The sequence below is a fragment of the Oryctolagus cuniculus genome, chromosome 10 (assembly GCF_964237555.1).
Source record: "Oryctolagus cuniculus chromosome 10, mOryCun1.1, whole genome shotgun sequence".
NCBI classification, from domain to species: Eukaryota; Metazoa; Chordata; class Mammalia; order Lagomorpha; family Leporidae; genus Oryctolagus; species Oryctolagus cuniculus.
The window spans coordinates 123,223,495-123,242,715 of record NC_091441.1 but is presented as its reverse complement, the minus strand read 5'-3'; the positions used below and the strand labels follow the sequence as shown (position 1 = coordinate 123,242,715).

General features: G+C 46.5%; 1 long non-coding RNA gene across 3 annotated transcripts in view; it reads right to left on the bottom strand.

Annotated features, from left to right (window-relative positions):
* The window catches only part of LOC103352100 (uncharacterized), a 385,595-nt gene that overhangs the window by 271,342 nt on the left and 95,032 nt on the right, over nt 1-19,221 (bottom strand). The window contains exons 2-3 of one of the 3 annotated variants that reach the window (XR_011379689.1): nt 11,953-12,042; nt 10,400-10,537 (exon numbers count right to left, since the gene is read on the bottom strand). The exons of the other annotated variants lie outside the window; for them this stretch is intronic. This is a non-coding gene — a long non-coding RNA (uncharacterized lncRNA). Of the gene's footprint in view, nt 1-10,399; nt 10,538-11,952; nt 12,043-19,221 lie in introns of those variants that run through there. 3 annotated transcript variants of the gene reach the window in all.

Below are 19,221 nucleotides of genomic sequence, written 5' to 3'. Positions count from 1 at the left end.
GAGCCTCTCACCAAGTCTCACAGGGCACCAACCAACCTGTATTTTTGCCACATTTTTAGTGAGTTTCATGGTCCTTTCCAAAGTCATGAAAATAGATGAGCAGCTAAATGGGGAGGTTATTAAAATACTTTAAAATATTCTCATGCATTCCTATCATCATTTTTGTTCACTTCTGTTCATGTAAATTACCATCAAGTAGAAACTAAACGCGGCTTTATTTTCGATGGCTACATTATTTATGACTCTAAAGCAGCATCTGCTTGCAGTGGACATGTGCTCCTGTTAAGCAGAAGCATTCATTCTGTCAGCCAGCTTCACCCACCATCTATCCATCCATTCATGTACTCAGCCACCTACCGGTATTTAAGGGCAGGAATGGAGACTCAGAAACCATCCTTAACAATAGGAAGAGCAAACAAGTAAAAATGCTCATTCTCAAAGGAATTCACAACCCAGCAGATGGAGACAGAAATGAACGCATGCATTGTGAGGCATTAACTTCATCAGCAGGAATAAGGGAGGTGGGGGTACAGCAGAGTTACCAGCAGGATGTGTCCCTGCTCACAGGGAGGACAAGGCAAGTCTTCCTAAGAGGCTGATTTGGGGAGAGACCTGAACGCCACCAGGGAGAGTCTGCCGAAACCATGAAATGAAATACCATTGTAGCATGCTTCTGCCCATCAGCTTTATGCAGCGTCTACACGCTACCCAACAATTAAGGTGGTTTTGGTTTGTTTCTGCCTACTAGTTGAATGACCTGCAATTCTGAGATGCTATCGATTGCAAACTGAGATGGGGTGCTTACATGTATTTCTCGTCTTTGAGTCTCTAAACTTTCACACTATATAGTTTATTCAGATTAAACATAATAAAACTGTAACAATGTCACTTCAGGTCATCACTGGAGCCACAGACTGCATGCAATGAACACATGGCTATCAATGTATGACTACATTCCATATTTGGAAGGGCCACTGGGCACTACCTCCGGACAACACACAGCCCCAGCAGCTGCAGTGGCCACTGGATCCTCCTTCACAATAACATGTCCAAGAGTCACAAATTTATATCATAAAAGACTCCAGTTAGGGGGCCGGCACTGTGGCACAGCAGGTGAAGCTGCTGCCTCCCATGCCGGAATCCCATATGGGTACCAGTTTAAATCCTGGCTGCTCCGTATCTCTGATCCAGCTCCCTGCTATGGCCTGGGAAAGCAGCAGAGGATGGACCAAGTGCTGGGGCCCCTGCACCTGCGTGGGAGACCCAGAAGAAGCTCCTGGCTCCTGGCTTTGGACTGGCCCAGCTCCGGCCGTTGCATCCATTTGGGGAGTGAACCAGCGGATGGAGGAGCTCTGCTCCCCTCCCCCTCTCTGTAACTCTGCCTTTCAAATTGATAAATCTTTCAACAGAAAAGGAAAATACTCAGTCGATTTTTTTTAAAGAACCCAGTTAGTTTCTGAACAGCTTCACTAACTAAGACACTTTTCCTACACTCGTCTGAAAGCTGCTTCTCTGCAGTGGGGAGAACAGGCAACCTCTGGATCTACAGAAACAGGAGCCTGCTGACCTGGCTGAGGAATGCTCGCCCGCAGGCCTGCGCGAGAGCCGCCACCCCTCCAGGAGCAGCACGGGCTGTCGCCTCAACTTCAGACAGGTCCATCCTGACACCACCTCACGGATCCGCCTTCAGGGCCAACGACGTGGGCTAACACACAGTAGGTCCACCCAGATCATGGCAGAGCACTTGAAAAGGATGTAGTTGGACATATTTTTCCTGCCCTCTTGATCCCAGTAGCAACAGAAGTCACCTGGCTCAGTTGTGAACCTCATGTCCCTCTCCCTCCCCTTGCACAACCAGCTGAGCCCTGGCGATGGGAAGCCGGCAGTCAGCCATAACCAACAGTGCTGTAAGGCTTTATGCTTGCCTTCCCGATACCCAAGCAGCTGACAAACAGGGAAATACTCTACAACCTTATGGCTGCGTCCCATAAAACATGATTTAAAATGTCTAATTTTTTTAATTTCAATCTCTTCTATAATCACAAGCCTAATTCAACACTAACCATAACATTTAACAAGTCAAAAATTAGAAGACCACATTTCCACAAGAGGATAAACAAGGGTTAAAAACACAATCATACCCCAAGATGCCAATTTCAATCCTACACATCTTTTTGAATTTTACATCAACTGCCACGTACATTTCTCTTTTTGAGACTGGCTCACTTCATTAAGCATGATGGTTTCCAGTTGCGTCCATTCTGCGGCAGAAGACAGGACTTCATGCTTTTTCCTTATGGCTGAGCAGTAGGAACAGCATTTTAAGAGCAGCTCCTGAGCAAGCGCCTCCCTTCACACACTGTGAGGGTGTCACTGTGGAGTCGCTCTGGGCACCCTGCGGAGTCCCACACTGTCACCCAGCTCTGCCACCTTATGCTCTTGTGCGGCACCTGCAGGGACAGTGAGCTCCTCACCCCGGAGGCGTTCTCAGTACTCAGTGCAACCACTGGAAGAAACACGGGATACCTGGTGTCACCGTCGTCAGGGACGATGGCGTGCACTGCCACTGGGACACAGTTCCCACTGGCAGGAGGAGGAGGGCCCCTGGCTCCACACTGCCTCTGTGACACCCTCTGTTCTCCCAAACAATTACGCTTAAACCTATTTTCCCTGCTTTCCTGGCTGGGCTTCATTAGGCTGAGACTGCCTGCGCAAACAGAAGCAGATCTGGCCGCAGGCTGCGAATCGTGGGGAACAGTCTGTACGCATTATCATAATGCCTTTCATCCGTGATTGACACCCATCACAGGAATTACATCCATTGATTTCTCGGGCAAATATTCATTCACATCTCTGCCTTTCCAGCTCACACACTGCAACCATTACTCTCGGGAAAGTGAGGAGCACTGATGGTACCTGTCAGTCCCAAACCATGGAGGTATGTCTAACGACAAGCAGCCCAAGCTAAAATAATTACCAGCGTTAGTGCTTCTTCAGATGCAAGCTCTCAGAAACTGATTCGGGAGAAAAATGAGTAATGGGATCTTTATTGCACAAATAGAAATTGCTCTGTGTGTTTCTATGTCAGTGCAATGTGGCAATTTATAGCTCTGTTTTCAGGAAAGATCACAGAAAGAATAAGCAAGAAATGTTTTCCAGAAATGGTAGGTATTGTTCCCACTTTGATTTTCCATGGTAATGAGTAACATAACTTTTAATCATAGATTTTTCCAGCCAGTCATACTGACAAGAATATCCTCCCTTGTTCAATTCTGCAAAGCAGGATGCAGGCTGTTCTATATGCTAACAAGGCAGCAAAAGCCCGGTGAGCAAGATCAAAAACAGAGGTAACCAAGTTCCGCGATAAACATGACGAATTTGTGCTACAAATCTCTGATTAGACGGCTGTAGAGCCGGTAGGACTCTGAGAGAGCAGGGAGTGAATATTCTGGACAGGTTCCAGTCTGAGTGAGAAAGAAAAAAGCAAGGGCATCAGCCTGGGCCGCGAGCCCAGGCACCTCTGGCTGCACTGGGATTAGACGTCTCTTGGCCAAGTGATTTAGATGATGTCTCTCCAAAATCAAGGCCATAATGCATCAGTCGCCAGCTTCTCCCTGGGAAACCACTGGACAGCAGCAAGCAAAGCGATCCACCCGGGACGGTGCTCTGACGGCTACCTGGAGCTGGGGTCTCCTTATGCACTCTACCCAAGGGAAAGCAGGGCTCCTTGAACATGACCACAGCAAGTGAGCATGAGCAATGGAGGGCCACATTCTAAATTGTGTCGAAGCAGAGAGGGAGGTGCCTGGGAGCCATTCAGCACACAGTGCACGGGCACAGGGACAGTGACAGTGACGTAGCTGATGTGCAGCACCAGGAAGAGCCAGGGCGGGGGAGTGGACGAGTGACTTCTCTCTTCCCAGCCACACTGCTCAGAGGGGCAGACGTAACACAAAGAGCTGAGCAGAAGCTGTCCACCGGTCAGGGTTCTTGTGCTGCCTTTCCTTCTTGGCCAAATCATCCTCCCACCCACTGTCCCCATCAGTTAAGTATGAAAACCTGGTCTAAAACAAAGCCGCTTTGGGCTTCAATCCTGGGAGCCACTGTGGGTGCACATTTTCTGACAGTGAGCATGGATGGGAGTGTGCGGGACAGGGGGAACGTGAGCACTTTCAGAAATGAGTGCTACAGCAGGTTGTGCTGTCCTGGAGGTGGAGCAGGTGTCACCCGAAAACAGGGCAGACTGACTCAGATGAGGCGGATCTGCCGTGCAGCCCCAAGGTCTTGCTGGATACTGCACCCGGCACGCTACCTGCCAAGACCACAGGTCACTTTCCAAAGGTCTCCAAGCCTCGGCTTCGTCACCTGAACTTGGAAGTAACAGCTGGTTTGCAAACATGAAATGCCATATGGGTACCATTTCATAAAGTGCTTGCCCATCTTAAATTCTCAATCAGCAACAGGTGCCAGCAGTGCTGGTGACTAGCTGGAGAAGAGGACGTTTGTCCCCGGGAGACAGCAATCGCTCTGGTGCTGCACACCCAGCACCCAGTGGAGGAAGAGTAGGGCTGAACGTGCACACGCGTGGCACAGACTGCACGGCTGCGCTGCACAGCTGCCAGACCACCTGCATGGAGAAAAGGGCATCCAGGGCTGTGCGCTCGGCAGTCAGGACCCCGCACCAGCTGCCGGCCCACAGAACCGGACGCCTGTGCCTCTGCCACCAGCAGACCAGACGGTCAATCCAAGAACAAGGGTTGTCATTCTGACAGAACTTACCACAAACTCACATACGTGTGCAAAGTAAAGGTAGTAATCTGATGCTGTTCATGTGTCACCCAACAAAATAAAGAAAAATGCTGGGTTGTCTCCGTGCAATCCCACGGCAGCTTTTTCACCAGCATCAGATACGCTGATACTGCAGACTCCATGGCCTTTGTTACCTCCTGATTTTTTCTTAACAAACGTACTCCCCACTCGTGTTTGCCTTTGCTGTAACTGCGTGCATGGTACTCTCTCCACTTCAGCAGTGAATTAAATATAGCGTCATCAAAAATCGGCTTAGCTTTGTGTATCTCATCAATCAGGATGAGCAGAGAAGCAAGCAGCTGCTGTCGTCACTGTCGGACACGTCCACACCACATCCCAGCCTATCCGCTTCCCTTTCACACGGGCCGCACTTGTCCTGTGCAGGGAGGGCTGCGGCAAAGCAGGAAGCTGTGTCTGCTCCCGCAGGCAGCATGAGGGAGGGAGTCAGTCGCACGGACTGCCATCTTCATGTCTGCATCGCTGTCTAAGAGGCAGCCCTGAAATTCAGGTACGGAGGAGAAATCTGCCACTGAAGACTAAGCTCTCCATCGGGAGAGTGCAGGGTTCTCGCCATGTGCAAGGTTGAGGGTGCGCGGAGTACGAGACCCTGGCAGGCAGGCACACTGGCTTTGTAGATGGTCACAGCACAGTCCATCAGCACAGCTCCATTTGAAATTCCAAGAAAAACAGCTGAACCCGCCTGTCACAGACGCCTCTCTCTCATCTCAGCACCCGCTCTGCTCAGCCCACCTCAGCTTCACGGAATCCCACCACTGCACATGGGTTCATGAGGCCTGGCTTCAGATGCCTTTTCCCCAGCACGGAGACTAGCTGGAGAAGTGGTGGCTTTCGGCAAATAGTTACCTCCTGTATTTCACAGTGCACGTTCTGGGTTGCTCTTGGTATCTGCTTTCCATGGCTGCCACAGCCGCTTACCCAGCGTCAAGTGTGCAACACCACCAACGTGTCAGTCCAGAGTCTGGGTGGGCAGAGACCGCAGCGGTTCTCACTGGGCTCGACTCCAGGTGCCCTCTGGGCAGCGTCACTTCTGCAGGTTCCCAGGAAAACCCACCTTGTCTCTCTGGCTTCTGAAGCCCACTGGACTCCTCTGCCGCAGAGCCCTGCATCTCCAGAGGCCCCCAGGCCCTCTGGGGCTCTCGCAGCACGTAACCCTCACACTGATTGCTAGGCCAGCCCTCCAGGGTCAGGGCCCCTTGTGATACGTTAAGACTATCTGCAGAATTCCGGACAACTGCCCTATCTTAGGGTCAGCTGCTCCGCAACATGCATGTTATCTACAATCCAATGGCCTAACTATGGACACAGAAATGCACAGGAGACAGCGGTGGGCCACGGGCATCACGGGGAGCCAATCCCCCACCTCCTGCACCGCTCCACATGCATGTCCAGTACTTCTCCCACCGCACCGCTTACTGTCCTCCCGGGAACTGCACAGATTAGGCCTGATGCTCCATCCTCAAAGCAACCTACGGGACACATGAAGATAACTCTCATGTCTCCTAAGAATTGTTAAGCATATTCTCTATTTTAATCACTTTGGGGTGTGGTTTTGCGTCTTCTAACAGTCAAGGAAAACCTAGTAAGAAGATAAGCGTTGGTTACTGGGCAGTGTGCCAGGGTGTGTAGATACACTGACTTATCTGCATATAATTTCTCATTTAGCTATCAGAACAACATGAATTAGGCGCACCTGTCATCTTCATCCATAAATTGAAATCACCTGTGCGTGCCTTGGAGCATTGCTCTCACATGCCCAAGATTAAGCAGACAGCAAAGACTGGAGGTGCAACTCCAGCCTCTCCAGATGACGACGGAAGCTGTGCATTTAGCCAGTTCTACCCTGAGGATGGTAACTACGTTGATAATGTTATTCTTAATTTATGGCTTGCAGCACTGAATGTCACGCTGCTGGAATTTGCCCTATGAAAATATTATGAAATTATTATATCCTGGTTAGGCCAACAAGCCACCGAACTCAATGTGAACAGCAGTAAGAGAAACAGAGTCTGGCATTCATAACAAACATCTCTGCCAAGAGAAATAATGCCAGAATCACCTGAACACCAAGGGTGCTCGCAGAGTGGGCAGACAGAAATGCTCTTCAACACTGCCCTTGAGTAAGCTGAAACGTAACTATCCTTTCAGCAATACTGGATGCGCCTATTTTAGCAGCACATTTCTAAATGCGGAGTTTGTCTAACATATATAAGACTGTAAAACAGTATCAAAGAACCAAACTGAATAAGACCCAAAGATTTTAAAACATTAAAGTTATGTTCGCATGGGAGACCTGGAGGAGGCTCCTGGCTCCTGGCTTCTTCGGATCTGCACAGCTCCAGCCATTGTGGCCAGTTGGGAAGTGAACCAGCAGATGGTAGACCTCCCTCTCTGCCTCTCCTCCTCTCTCTGTAACTCTGACTTTCAAATAAATACATAAATACTTAAGAGAAAATTTTGCCCAAATGGATTTGCACTGGGGACCGCAAATTCATCCCAGCTAACTCTTCTCCATTTTTTCACAGCAGAAACAAACCATGCATTTCACCTTGTGTGGACTCCCATGCTGTCAGAGACCTGGGAATCAGGGGGCTCTGCTTCCTGATGTTCTCCGTTAAGCAGAAAGACAGGTGCAGAAGAAGTTTGTCAGTATCTTTTTTGAGGATTTCTTAAAAAATACATGTAGATAGTAAGGGGTGGGCCTCACACTCAGTGTAACTTGTACACAAATTTAAAGAAAGTGAATGTGGTCTCTGACACAGAAGCTCTGCATCCTGAAAGAACTCCAGTTTAAAGACAGCAAAGGCAAGACACTGCAAGCTGGCTGAATAGGGAAAAGAGAAGTGTTGACTTTGACAGTGGACGATAACAGAAGAGAAGTGTAGGAAGCGCACTCCCAGAGGGAGAGCTGGAAAGAAACTTACAGCGGAAATTCTCAAGAAAGAAGAGGGAGCTGTGAGCCGTGTGGAAAGTGCAGACCCCAGCAGTGAGTGGGGACACCGACCACGACTCCCACAGCCAGGGGCTTGGAGAGACACAGCTTCTGAGACAGCCTGTGCCGCAGGTCATGTCCCTGAGGAAGACCCTCACAGACCTCACTGACTCTGAGTCTGGCCTGGAGCCCTAGCAGGGGGCAGGGTGCCCACCTAACCCACATTTCTTTTTCCTCCTCCCCCTAAAAGGGCACCAGTGACCGGCAGGGTGAAGACACCATCGTGACCCCAGGAGAGGGTACGGCAGCTCTTGCACACACAACCGGGGGTTTCACCAGAGGGAAGGCCCGTGTCCCCACCGACTCTGAGTCCAGCTAGCAGGGTTGCAGGGGGCTGGGCCCCCAATCAGGACTGGGCGGCGTCCTGATGCCCCAGGCGGCCACAGGCTCTGAGGCTTAAACTGCCAGCAGAGCACTCACAGGCAGCGGCCCTGGAAATACCTGTGCAGGGCTGAGGGTGGAGCACCTGCACCTCAGCTACCACGGCTATCGTCCCAAATCAGGGCAGGATCGCAGGGCTGAGGGTGGAGCACCTGCACCTCAGTTACACGGCGATCATCCCAAATCAGGGCAGGATCGCAGGGCTGAGGGTGGAGCACCTGCACCTCAGCTACCACGGCGATCACCCCAAATCAGGGCAGGATCGCAGGGCTGAGGGTGGAGCACCTGCACCTCGGTTACACGGCGATCATCCCAAATCAGGGCAGGATCGCAGGGCTGAGGGTGGAGCACCTGCACCTCGGTTACCACGGCGATCATCCCAAATCAGCAAACAACAAATGCTGGCGAGGACGTGGGAAAAAGGTACCCGAATTTACTACTGATGGGCATGTAAACTAGACCAATCATTAAGGAAGACAGTACAGAGATACCTCAGAATGCTGAACACAGATCTACCATGTGACCAAGCCACGTCACTCCTGGGAATCGACCCAAAGGGAATGAAATCAGCACGTGAAAGTGTTATTTATACCCCATGTTTCCTGTAGCTCAATTCACAACAGCTAAAACACATATATGTATATATACACAATGGACTACATCTCAGCCATAACAAGAATGAAATCCTCTCTTTTGCGAAAAAAAAAAAAAGAATGCAACTGGAAACCATTATATTTAGTGAAATAAGTCAGTCTCAAAAGAACAAAAATATATTTTCTCTGATATGTGGCAGCTAATATGGAATACCTAAAAATAAATAAATATAGAAATAAAAGTGTCACTTTGGATACGATTGTCACTTTTGTCTCATGCTCATACTCTTGTGGAACTGCGGCCTTCCCATGTTTTACTTGCTGAATATTATTATTAGTGGCAAATTAAGCATGTGAACATAGAGTGGATTAAAATTCTGTCCTTGCAAAAACAGATGAGGAGAGGGGAGGAAGGAATGGGTGGGGGAGCGGGGGAGTGAGGGAGTGTGGCCATCTTGTTGGAACTGTACCTATAGAACACATAAAATCTGTTCTCTTTACATTAATAAAACATTTTAAAAATAAAGTCAGTAATGGCATTAACAACCCTCTCACAAGTCTTTCCTCTCAATAAATTTCAAATAAATGCACTGCCTTCCTGCTGTCCACTCATCTAAAGACCAGCGTGTTACGCACTGTGCTAGGTGCTGGTGATCTAACAGAAAAGTTTTAGAGACACAATTTTCTACCAGTAAGGAGAGTACCCACTGGTAAATGGTGTCTGAGGTCCTCAAGGAAAGGCAAACAGTTGGTTAGAATCAACACAAGGTTCAAGGGCCATCAGTATGTACCTGTGGGTCACATCATGTGGGCATCCAGGTAGGAGATTCCTATTACAATATCAAGAAACAACAGTGACATCAAGCATTATGAAGAGGAGTGGCACAAACCAATGGAAGGACGCCCTGAGCTCCTCTCCGGAATAGTCTAACTCACCTACTAGGCTCCAAGTTACGCTGCACGGTAGGCAGCCGCACATGAGAATCTGAAGTTCAAGGCAACGTCCAATGTAAGTTACAAGAGTGATATTGCTAAGGTTACATGAACAGCTGGTAGAGAAAGCCAACTGGATGTCTTAATAAAGATGGATTTATTTATCTCAGATTCTAGATGTTGTGTTGAAAAGAGGACAAAGCAGAAAACAAGGCCTAACAAGAACAGTCCGAGAGTTAGGATAAGATGAGGAAAGTGAAGGTCAGAGCAAACCCCTGTGAAATGCGACGGAAGCGAAGACTCAGAGGTATGCACGCACAGGACACGAGTGCTGGAAGCAGGACAGAGTGCTGTGCTTAAATGGTGGCAGCCACGTTCAACTGGAGGGGTCTGGGAAAATACGTAGGCAAGCATGGGAAGCAATGTTTTTCAGAGTTCCATAAAAGAGAAGGGTAGAGAAATTGTCTTGGAGAGCAAAGCAAGGCCAGATAGCTGCTGCTTAAGTTTACTCTTTAAAACGATCCTTTTAGGTTTATATAAATAAGAGCTGTAACTATATCTTCAAATGAAGAAGGGAAATTTAAAGATGTAGGAGACCATAGAGAGATTTTCTGTCTTCACAACTGGCAATGAGGGGACGTGGCCTGGCCAGCAGGAGGGGCGGTGCACCCACCATTCCAGGAGCCGAGGCCCGCGTGTGGACAGCAGCAGGGGAGGAGGCAGACGTAACCGCCGGTGTCGGCTGCAGAAGGTCCCCGCTGGCAGTGTTCATCCTCTCAGCATCAGGGAGAGCAAAGTCATCAGATGGAGGCTGGAGAGAGAGGAGCAGAGGAGTGCAAGTGGACAGCGTCAGGGATTGCGGCATACCTGTCGTTCTTGAAGATGCCCACTTCAGGTCCACGGTCACACACTTCACGTGCTACGGTTTGGATGTTCTGTTCTGTTCTAGACTCTTCTTCACCTGCACTGGTGCAGGGTGCAGTGGATGCATATGGGACTCACCATGAGTGATAAAGCAAGGGAAAATTCAGATGAAATGTACTGTCAGTCAAAGGTGTGAACCTGGGGCTAATGCTGTTGACACAGCTGCTTATTAGATCTGCCAATTTTCTGGATTGGAAAATAATTCGTTCTAGTAATCCCTGATCTTTCTGCTAGAGGAAATCTAACTTTTGAAGGCTGGGACTTCAACAAGAGAGCAGCTCAGCTACTCGGAAACATCTTCCTGGTCCTTCAAAGGAAAGCAAAGAGGAATCCTTAACAGAAGGGTCTTTGGAATGCCTCTCTGGGCTGGCACTACTTAACTGAAGTGAGCTGCAATCACAGTGCGGGAGCGAGCAGCAAGCAACAAGGCTGGGCAACACAGAGCAGCTGGAGACAAGCCCTGGACAAGCACAGGCGAAGCTGGGCCAGAGAGAACGTGATGTCCAGGGAGGGATTCAGGTATTTGGTCGAGATTTTTATTTTAAGAAGCGGGGTAAATATTTTAAAGCTAACCAGTAAAAAGACATAGAATATGCAATTTTCAAAACTATGGGGAAAGAGTCAAAAAGAATAATGAGATAATCAAACAATAACTTAAGGCAAAGACAATAAAGAGCAAAACGTAGAGTAGCTTCCATGTTCTTTATTTTCTGTATCGCGGGGCTCTGAGGTCTGGGGCCTCACTGCTGCTGGAGGATATGCACTTCCCAGGGTCGGCCTCATCCCAGACAGATGTCAACAGCTCACTGAGGAAGGTGTTTCAAATGCAAACCTACTAGAGCACACACACTCAGCACCTCCTACATGGGGTGCGTACTGACTGAGGGCCACAGTCCACCTGCACTCAGGACCCAGGGCCAGCCCCAGAGGACCAGGGACAGCCTCTGGGTCCAAGAGCCACTGAGACTCTTCAAACAGCCAGCCCTAAAACCTTTCACTCTGCCGTTACTCACTCCTTCCTTCTCAGGCAAACCACCATTCAAGGCCATCCCTACAACTCCGCTCTCCCCTCTCAAGTACAGCAGCCTGTCTCTCATGGACAGCTCCTCCGGAGCTGTTTTAGAAACAAATCAAGGTACATTAGGGACAGTAATTTACTAAATGGATGAAAAGACATGGCAGATGAATAAAAGAGACATAACTTGCCGTGTGCTCACTGTGACAGTCCCATCAAAAGAGTCACAATGTGGTACACTCAACAGAAAAAAAATGAAATGCAAAAACAATACCAGCAAATATTACCCCAGAGAAGCTGAAGATAGCACAGAGGATTGGAGAACACTGGTTCTGTCTCCCAGAAGAGCCTTAAGACCATCGGAAGCTTGGAGCGACCTAAATAAAGAAAGAAGAATCAGAAGGAATAAATGGGGTAAATAAAAGGTTATTTTTCTTATTCTTAAATGATCAACCAGATAATAGTTCTTCAGAATCCTAACAGCAATATATTTCATGTCTGACCTTTATCTATGTGAAATGAATGACAAAGGGAGGAAAAGGATCCCTCATTATCATCAAGGATTCGGACTACCTGTGAAGCAGTACAGTGCTTAGACTAACTGTGGGCTTAGGCTCGCTGCAAATCTATGTTGAAAAGTCTATGCAAAAAATCATTTTTAAAAGGCTTTAAGAAATATACCTGAAATGTTATGAAAGGAGATAAATTCAATCATATAAAATGCTAAATTTAAATCACAAATGGCAGAAAAAAGAGTAGAAGATAAAACAGGAACAAAGAATAAGGGCAATGAATAAAAAAATAGTGAAAATGGTAGGTAGTGGGAGCCACCCTGTGACAGAGCAGGTAAAGCTGCCGCTGTGACACCGGCATCCAATATGGCACTGGTTTGTGTCCGGTTGATACATTTCTGATCCAGTTCTCTGCTAACACACCTGGGAAAGCAGTAGAAAATGGCCCAAGTGCTTGGGCCCTCCTACCTATGTAGGAGACCAGAAGATGATCTTGGCTCCCCGCTCCCAGCCCTGTCCATTGAGGCCATCTGGACAGTGTACCAGTGGATGGAAGATCAATCAATCTCTCTCTCTCTCTCTCTCTCTCCCACACACACACACACACACACAAACATCCCCCATAACTCCTTCAAATAAATAAATGTTTGAAACAAAAGGAAATAGTATGTAGTAATCTAATGATATTAATGACCCGTTTTTAAAGGGACAGAGATAGATACAGAGAGAAGATCTTCCATCTGCGGGTTCACTCCTCAAACAGCTACAACAACCAGGTCTGGGACAAGCCAGAGCCAGGAGCCTCCAACTCCACCTGCTAGCCCACACGGCTGCAGGGGCCCAGGGACTTGGTTCACCTTCCGCTGCCTCCATCTTCCACTGCTTTCCCAGGCACATGAGCAGCAAGCTGGTCAGTGCAGCAGCTGGGACTCAGACTGGCACCCACATGGGATGCTGGCATCTCAGGTGGCAGTTTAACCTGCTGCACCACATTAGCCCTTAATAAGTACTTTACTTTTTTTAAGATTTATTTATTTATTTGAAAGGCAGAGTTACACAGAGACAGAAAGAGAGGCAGAGACATAGAGTTCTTCCATCTGCTGGTTCACTGCCCAGTTGGCGGTAATTGCCAGAGCTACGCTGATCTGACGCAAGGAGCTAGGAGCTTCCTCTGGGTTCCCCACTAAGGTGCACCAGCCAGAAGACATGAACCATCTTCTACTGCTTTCCCAGGCCATAGCAGAGAGCTGGATCTGAAGTAGAGCGGCTGGGATTTGAACTGGTGCCTATATGGGATGCTGGCACTGCAGGAGGTGGCTTTATGCACTATGCCACAGTGCCAGTACTTTTTTTATTTATATTTTTCCACTGCTTTCCCAGGCCAAAGCAGAGAGCTGCACTGGAAGAAGAACAGCCAGGATTAGAACTGGGGTCCCTATGGGATGCCAATGCCACAGGCAGAGAATTAATCATACTGTACCACAGTGGCAGCCCCAATAAGTACTTTAAATGTATATGGTTTCGGGGCCAGCACTGTGGCATAGAGAGTAAACTGTCACCTGCAGTGCCGGCATCCCATATGGGCACCGGTTCGAGTCCAGCTGCTCCACTTTCATTCCAGCTTTCTGCTGTGGCCTGAGGAAGCAGTAGAAGATGGCCTAAGTGCTTGGACCCCTGCATCAGCGTGGGAGACCCGGAAGAAGCTCCAGGCTCCTGGCTACGGATCGGCACAGCTCTGGCCATTGCAGCCAACTGGAGAGTAGACCAGCACATGAAGACCTCTCTCAGCCTCTCCTTCTCTCTGTGTAACTCTTTCAAATAAATAAATAAATATTTTTTAAAATGTATATGTTTCATTACACCAATTCAAGAAACTGCTGGGGCTAGCATTGTGGCATGGCTCGCTAAGCCACTGCCTACGACCCTGGCATCGGATATGTTTACTGCTTCCAGTCCCAGCTGTCCCACTTAGATCCAGCTCCCTAGTAATGTGCCTGGAAAAACAGCCAAAGCCCAAGTGCCCTGGCTCCTGCCACCCAACTCAGAGACCTGGATGGAGTTCCAGGCTCTTGGCTTTTGCCTGGCCCAACCCAGGCCATTGTAGCCACCTGGGATGAGAACCAGCAGACAGAAGATGTCTCTCTCTCCCTCCCATCCTCTTTCCTACAATGTCACTCTAACTTTCAAATATACAAATAAGTAAATCTTTTAAAAAAGAAAGACATTAAGAAAAAGACCCAACTATATGTTACCTACAGTAAATCTACTTTAAGTAAAAAGACATACACATATATTAAAAGTAAAGATATGCAGAAAGACATACCATGTAGGCACTAACAAAAGACACTGAGAACACCTGAATGAAGGTCACACTGAGCAGGCTTCAGAGAAGAGAAGGAGGCAGTGCAGAACAACACAGGGGCTGCTAGTCACGAAAGACGCAAGCATCACACATAAAACTGAAATAATTTCAGAAGAAATATAGTGTCCTACTATTTTGCTTGGAGACCTTCATCTTTTTGCTCATCTTTTGGAAATAGGTCTGACAGAAGCAACACCAGTAAGGATACAGTTGCTCTTCACAGCATCAGCAATTAAGTGAGTATCACTGAATCTACAGAATGCGTTATCCAACAAAAGACCACACGTTCTTCTCAAACTCACACAGAAGACATGCCAAGACAGACTACAACCTGAGCCATAAGCACACACTAACACACATTTAAATGGAGAGAAATCATTCAATATATGCTGTTACCACAGTGAAAATAAATCAGAAACAATAATAAAAAAATCATGGTGATTCCACCCCAGTTCTTGGATATTAAACAAAAAGCTTCTAAATAACACGGAGGTCAAAAAAGAAACATCAAGAGGAAGATTTTGAATGCTTTGAACTAATGAAAATCAAAATACAACACTCAAAATTTGTGGAATGCAGCAAAAGCAGTACTTACTGGAAATTTACAACAATTTAAAGCATACATTAGAAAAGAAGAAAGATCTAAAATCAATTATCTAAGCTTTTACCTTTGGAAACTAGAAAAAGAGCAAATTCCATCCAAATTTTTCTTAAGAAAAGAACCACTGCATATTATGGGAGAAATCAATGAAATTCAAAATGTGTAATCAACAAAGAAAACCAGTGAAACCAAAAGCTACTGTTTTGAAACTATCAGTGAATAAATTAATAATAATAAAAACTGGTGATCCTACAGATAAGCTAAGAAAAACACGGGGAAGACACAAATTGCTAACACCAGAAATGAAAAATGGAGTATCACTACAGACCTATCAACACTAACAGGAAATAACGGGAGTCTACGAACAACTCTGTGTCTATTAGTTTGGTAACTTAGATGAAATGGACCAATTCCTTGAAAGACACAATCTTCCAAAACTCATATAAAAAAAAAAATGTTCCTAAAAGCCCTACACCTTACTGAGTCAATTGCTAACAACCTTTGAAAATAGAACTAAGTAGGCCCAGATGGATCCGCTGGAGACTCTATCATACATCTGATGAAAATATCATACCCCTTTTCTCCATTCTCTCCTAGAGTACAGAAGCAGATGGAACTCTAATTAATTCTGTGAAACCAGCACTACCTTCACACAAAACCAAACACACTGTAAGAAATGAAAGCCACAGACCATCATTTCTCATGGACATTGAGGCAAAAATCCACAACAAGATATTCGCATATGTAAGCCTACAACTCCAGGTATGTACGGCTGGTTTACCATTGAAGAATCCATAAATGCAGTGCATAACTGCAATAAAATAAATAAAAGAAAAAAGAAAAATCACACGATCATCTCAACAGATGTAGAAAATGCATCTGACAAAACTTAACCCCTTTTCATAACATTAAAGAAAAGGTGTCAGCAAACTAGGGGGAAATGAACTTCCTTAACTTGATAAAGATCATTTACAGAAAGCCCACAGTTAACAGCAAACCTAATTATGAAAAAGTAGAAGCAAAGCGGTCCCCGCTCACCACTTGTTTTCACCATTGTAACAGAGTTCATAGCTAATGCAAGACGGTGGAACAGGGCAATAATTGGCAGACAGACTGGGGTGAGAGTGGGGCCACCTGGCTGGATGCCAGTTCCAACACCCACATCCGGTATCAGACAGACTGGGCGGAGTCACCACCTGGCTGGATGCCAGTTCCAACACCCACGTCCGGTATCAGACAGACTGGGCAGAGTCACGGCTCCATCCCTGGTTCCAGCTCCCTGCTGAGCACCACTCTCGAGGAAGCAGGTGATGGTCCCTGTCAACCACGCGGGAAACCTGAATTGGCCTGGACCAACCTTGGTTGTTGACAGCATTTTGAGAATCAGACAGCAAGGTGAAAAACCAATCAATCAATTTCTCTCCCTCTTTCCCTCCCTCCCTCCCTCCTTCCCTTCACAAATTAAAAAATAAATACAGAGTACACCATTTGGGAACAAGAAAACTCACATGTCTCTCTTGGTGGATGATATGATTGTCTAAGTAGAAAATCTGAAGGAATAGGTAACAATAAAATACCCTGGAACCAAATAAACAATTGTAGCAAGGTTCCAGGATGCAAGGTTAATACATAAAAGTCAATCACATTCCTGTACACTGCCAATAAACAACTGGAATTTGAAATAATAAAACACAATACCATGTACATTAACCCCTCTAAAAGACTCGGGTATGAATCTAACAAAATACGTACAAGATCTATAGGCAACATGAACTACAATATTCTGGTGGAAGAAATCAAAGAACTAAATAAATAAAGACAATATTCTATGTTTATGAACAAGACTGAATTCTGTCATGCCAGTTCTTCACAACTGGATCTGTAGATTCAATATAATCCTAGTCACAACATAAGCAAATTATTTTATCCATATCAAAAATGTATTTATGGATAAGCAAAGAGTCAAGAACAACTAACGCAATACTGAAGAAGAACAAAGATGAAGAACTGAGACCACCCAACTTCCAAACTAACTGAATTTACAACGATCAGTACGGCACTTGCCACAGAGGAAACACACAAATCCACAGAAGAGAAGAGACTCAGTACGGCACTGGCCACAGAGGAAACACACAAATCCACAGAAGAGAAGAGACTCAGTACGGCACTGGCCGCAGAGGAAACACACAAATCCACAGAAGAGAAGAGACTCAGTACGGCACTGGCCACAGAGGAAACACACAAATCCACAGAAGAGAAGAGACTCAGTACGGCACTGGCCGCAGAGGAAACACACAAATCCACAGAAGAGAAGAGACTCAGTACGGCACTGGCCGCAGAGGAAACACACAAATCCACAGAAGAGAAGAGACTCAGTACGGCACTGGCCGCAGAGGAAACACACAAATCCACAGAAGAGAAGAGACTCAGTACGGCACTGGCCGCAGAAGAAACACACAAATCCACAGAAGAGAAGAGACTCAGTACGGCACTGGCCGCAGAGGAAACACACAAATCCACAGAAGAGAAGAGACTCACACGTACACTGCCAACTGATGTCTGACCATGGGTCAAAGGTCACGCAATGAAAATGAGGTAGTCTCCCCAACACATGGAATCTAGACACAGGCATTATACCCTTCACGGAATTAAGCTGCATAAATAGTGAGCTCATACAAACCACAGCAGATAACGCAGGAGAAAATCCAGATGACTTAAGCGTGGCAATCATTTTTCAGACGTAACACCTCAGCACAACTTATGAAAGAATTGATGAATTTGAATTCATTAAAACTACATGTTCTACTGTGGAAAAGCAGCTGTGAAAAATTATGAAGGCAAGTCAGAGATCAGGATAAAATATTTTACAAATATGTATCATAAAGACTTCTATATAAAAAATGCAAAGAACTATTAAAAATTCAATCATAGAAAAACAACACTACTGGAGTGTGAACGTCTGTGTGCCCCAAATTCACACTCTTGACAAAGTAGTCACACACACGGTGGTAACAGGAGAGAGCTCTTGGGAGGCAACCAGGTTACGCAGGCCTCCATGAGTTCCGTGCTCAAGAACGAGCGCACAGAGCATGCCTCGGTCCCTCTGGCCACACGAGGACACAGCAAGAAGCAACACTCCAGGAACCAGGAAGTGGACCCTCAACACACACCAACTACAGTATCACTTTGATCTTGGACTCATCAACATCCAGAACTTTTATAAATAAATGTCTAGTTTTATAAGCTATCCAGTTTATGGTATTTTCTTATAGCAGCCCACATGGGCTAAGACAAACTCAATTAAAATACAGGCAAAGACCTAAGCTGCCACCTCACCAAAGGAAGATACTCAGATGACAAAGAGCACATGAAAAGCTCAAAATCATGTCATCAGAGAAGTGCAAACTGGAACAACAACGAGACAACACTCCACACGGGCTGCAGTGGTGAAACCCCAAAATACTGACAATACCCAATACTGACACGGCTGGATCAGCAGCAACTCAGATTCACTGCTGGTGGGGGATGCCAACAGCCACTGAGAATGACCGTGCTTCATTTACCCAAACGGGTGAAGCTTCCATCCACACAGAGAGCTGCATAATGAGTGCTAAGCAGCTGTATGTGTACAGGCCAAAATACAGAAACAGCAGAGCATCCCTGAGAAGGAAAAATAACTGGGTGTATCCAGATAACGGACCATCACTCAGCTAAGCATGACACAGGCTATCAAACACAAAGTGACAGCAAAGTACCTTGGACGCATATTGCCGAGTCATAGAAGCCAATATGAAAAAGGTCATACTGTATGACCTCACTTGTGGGACATTCTGGAAATGGCAAACTATACAAAGAAAATCACTGCTTACCAGGGGTTAGGAGGGCTGACAACAGAGGCAGCTGGATATATGGGAGGAAACTGTTTATAGGAAAATACTCAACACTCCCCATCAATTTTCTGGTGAACTTAAAAGTCCTCCAAGAAAGAGTCTATTAAAACATCTTGTGTAAACTAAATCAACTTCTATCTTTTAAAAATGTGTTATCAGTAGACGAAATGGGAACTATGCTCATTGTCCAA